Source organism: Hordeum vulgare, chromosome 5H (assembly GCF_904849725.1).
Source record: "Hordeum vulgare subsp. vulgare chromosome 5H, MorexV3_pseudomolecules_assembly, whole genome shotgun sequence".
NCBI lineage: Eukaryota > Viridiplantae > Streptophyta > Magnoliopsida > Poales > Poaceae > Hordeum > Hordeum vulgare.
This window is the reverse complement of record NC_058522.1, coordinates 205,076,515-205,080,635: the sequence shown is the minus strand read 5'-3', so window position 1 is coordinate 205,080,635 and position 4,121 is coordinate 205,076,515.

Genomic DNA, 4,121 nt, shown 5'->3' with positions numbered 1-4,121 from the left:
GAGAGTTTACTCGTTTACTCTGTGTCGGGCGCTGAGACACGTACTTAATCCCTGGGGGTGGTGAGCAAAATAGACTTAAGGGAACAATCAATATTCCCTTCATAGTTGGCCAACCAATCCATGCCTAGGATTACATCCAATCCCTGGGACTCTAATACGATGAGGTCGGTCGGAAAATTATGGTTCCCGATGTTGAGACTCGAAGCATGGCATCCTATCCCGGCTGTCATCATGCCTCGTGGGGAACTGACCTTAATAGGCTGGCTGAGGGTTCTAGTTGGCAAACTATACTTTTCCACAACTACCCTTGATATGAATGAATGCGTTGCACCAGAATCAAAAAGTACCAATACTGGACGTGAATTTAGCAAAAACTTACCAACTACAGTATCGGGGTGATCATAGACCTCTTCAACATCAATGTGATTCACCAGAGCTCGAGGCAAAGGATTGGGCTTCTTTGCTGCAGAGTTGCCGTTGCCGTTTCCATTTCCCTGCTTGTTCTGGGGACATTTAGTGGCATAGTGTCCCGTCTTCTGACACTTGAAGCAGGTGATGTCATTCATATCCTTCTGAGCTGGAGCTGAATGATGCTGAGTGCCAATACCGCCATTCTTGAACTTGCTGTTGTTGAAGTGGTTCCCATTTCCTCCATGGTTGTGGCCTCCATGGTTGTGCACTGGGTGGTTATGCTGGATGTGTGCTCCAAACTTACCGGATCCAGTCCCGGTATTCCCTGAATAGGGGGTGTAGCGAGGCTTCTACTGAGTGCCGGAGTTGAACTTTCCATTCCCATACTTCCGCTTACGGTTCTCCATCTGCTGGTGTTTCCCCTCCAAGATGAGGGCCTTATCTACCAGCTCCTCATAGTTGTTGAAGGTGGCTACACTCAGCTGAATGCTCAGCTCATCATTGAGTCCCTCCAAGAACTTTTCCTGCTTGGCCGCATCATCGGCCACATCTTCAGGTGCATAACGGGCGAGCATGCTGAATTCATCGACATATTGAGCCACAGAGTGATTTCCCTGGCGTAAGTTGCAAAGCTCACGCTTCTTCAGACTCATTGCACCAGCTGAGACATGTGCGGTGCGGAAGGCTTGCTTGAACTGCTCCCAAGTGACTCCAGCAGTCGGGTATGTGGTGGTATAGTTCTCCCACCATGCTGCTGCGGGGCCTTCAAGTTGATGCGCGGCAAAGCGCACCTTCTCAACATCAGTACAACCAGCAGTGATAAGTTCCTGCTCCATCTTGCGGAGCCAATCATCTGCCACAATGGGCTCAATGCTGCTGGAGAAAGTCGGAGGGTTCAACCTCAGGAAACGGGTGAGATTGTCGGCCTGGGGTGGATGATGGTTGTTGTTATTGTTCTGGTTCTGGATGATCAGCTGCATCAGGGTATTCTGTTGCTGAATCAACTGGGTGAGTTCCGGCGGAAAGTTAGAGGTAGGGGCACGTCTCGGAGGCATCTGATGTTTGTAGAGGGGTGAGATTAGCATAGAACAATGGTCTAAGAGTAATTACACTACCCATATGAAATCCAACAAACAAGTATCACACCACACATTTTATTCAATACCATCACAAAGGTTCACACGGGGATACAAAATTTGATAACCTAAACATCAGCCTAAGCGTTTAACGATAAAATAAATTTGGTGGTCTAGTCTAAGTGTCCTCCTGAGAAAAGCATGGTGATGGGTCCTTCGGTGGAGCTTTCTTCATAGTCCTCGTCATTGCTGATCAAGGGGGCTATGTCACCTTCGGGATGAAGGTTCTCGCCCATGTCCAGTTACTCCTCCAGGTATGCAACTCGAGTCTTCAGCTTCTCGATCCTCTCCAGAAAGTCCTTCACCTCCAGTTCATGCTCATAGTGGGCTTCCCCGGCTGCTTCTTCGAGTTCGAGTTCGCGGAGCGACAATTGCTTGATCTTCCTGGCGTCCTTGATCACACGATGCTCCAGAGTCCCGTTGTGCTTCTCCAAGGTCTGGGCATAGGACAGGAGAGCGTCCTTGGTCTTGCTTGAGATGATTTCTCCATCTTCTCTTCTCCGGGATACCGTGAATAGGTCTGGTGAAATAGGGCAGCCTCTGTACACTTCCTTGATACGTCTGAGTGCACAATGGACCGCCATGTCCCTTCCGAGAATCCAGTTGGGTGCGAGGAACTTGAAGTCCACAGGCTCAGTGCACGGGTCGAATGTCCTTCCGGGAACGTGCACCTCAATCCTGTAGCGTTAATCCTCCGGGTAAGACGAAGTCGGCTTCCCTGTGATAGTCGGCAGAGGAATCCTCAAGTCTTGGGTGATCTGTATCAGCTCCTTTCCGAAAGGCATAGTGGCGTCGGGCTGGCAAAACTCCGTGAACTTAACGGGGATGAAGGTGGCCATCTAAAACATTGGAAAATAGGAGAGAAGTCAGAAATGATCAGAAGAGGAAATAGAGGATTTATAGACATAAGAAAATAGTTTTCTTCCTAAGGCTTTTCCATTCCTAGAGGTTACGTCCTACGGTCAGCGTGTGCTCTGAATACCATTTCTGTAGCGACCCGACTCAAGACGAGTCAAGCCTCTGGTGTTTCCGTACCATCCCAAGATCATGCTGCTACACACTCAGTACATCAATGTATATATCAAGAGTTCAATCACACAGCTTTATTAATCGAAATCTCATATCGAGTACTTTATTACAATAATGGATTACAATAAAGTGGCTGAAGGCCATCTCATGAGATAACTAACGAAGACTAGCGGAAGCATCAGGTAGACGAGTCCATCCGACTCCAGGGCATGTCGCTGAGCGTAGATCGTAGCCTCACTCCTGGTCGGAAAAGTACTCTGCAATATGATACGTTGCAGCCGTGTAGGTCATCATATGGAATTTGCCGGCAAGTCATCAAAGAGAGGGGTATAAATAATAATCAAGTATCTCTACATGCATATTTAGCAGGTGGGGCTAATAGTTTTGCATAAAGCCAATTTTATCCTACAACAAGAGAGGTTGGAAACAAAATATTACTACACTGTTTGTTGTTAACGAGATGGTTCCGCCAACCAATTCTCGTACCCAAGTTGTTGTTAATACCCACATCATTATTAAGTTGTGTCGAGAGTTCAGGGGAATTTCAATGCCTTCGGCTCAAGTTGTCCATGACCGTGGACACGGCTAATCGATTAGGTTGGGCACTCTGCAGAGTTTTGCACACGTTCCCCAAAAGATTTGATCGCCTCCAAGTATGTCCTCGCACTTCAGGGTGTTTGAAGACCGGATGATCAAAACATGGTCTTTCAACGGGTCACTCTGAATCCCTGTCGGTGCCCATCCATTCCTACCATTCTTCTACATCTGCTAGCACCGCCTGTCCAGAGTCGCCGCGTTATCCAACCAAACCAGAGCCCATAATGACTTGTGGCTGTGCAGGTAAGCCTTGGGTCTTGAAGCCTCCATCCGTCTCTTCGAGCCTGGGTGAAGCTTTCCGCAAGATGGCATGGTCGTCTCCAGCATCCCGGGTCATCCTGTAACATCCCAAAATTATAAATTTTGGAATGTTAATATAATTATTAGATTGTTTGTTCGTTTGCTTGAGTGATTGAAACTTGAGTGAAATTTGAAACTTTTCAAAAACTTTTTAGTGAGAGGGAATAAAATGACTTTCCCCATCTCCGATCAATTGAAATTCAATCTTTTAAAAGCAAAGAGAGAAGATGACATGAGTTCTTCAACCATAAAGAATTTGAATGGAGTTTGCATTTGAATTCTTTCAAAAAAATTCCTTTTGCATTTTCTATATTTTTCTTCCCCGAAAAAATGCCCCGACAAAATTCTTGCACGCAAGAAAGACCGGAGGAAAATGACCTTCCAAAATGTGAGGCATATCTGAAACATTTTGAGCCAAAGTTTTACGGAGAAATTATTGCCAAAAAGAAAATAAAGCCTTAGGGATTTTTCTAAAAAAACATTTTTAAAAAGTTTTTATTTTGGTTTTGGAAAAAAATGATAATCAATTAGGAAATATTTTTCTGATCGATTTGGTATATAATACCCCATATAAATTATTTTTATTTGTTTCCTTTTATTTTTGTATTAGTATCTGTTAAAAAAAAGCAAACTGGAGACATTTTTCTT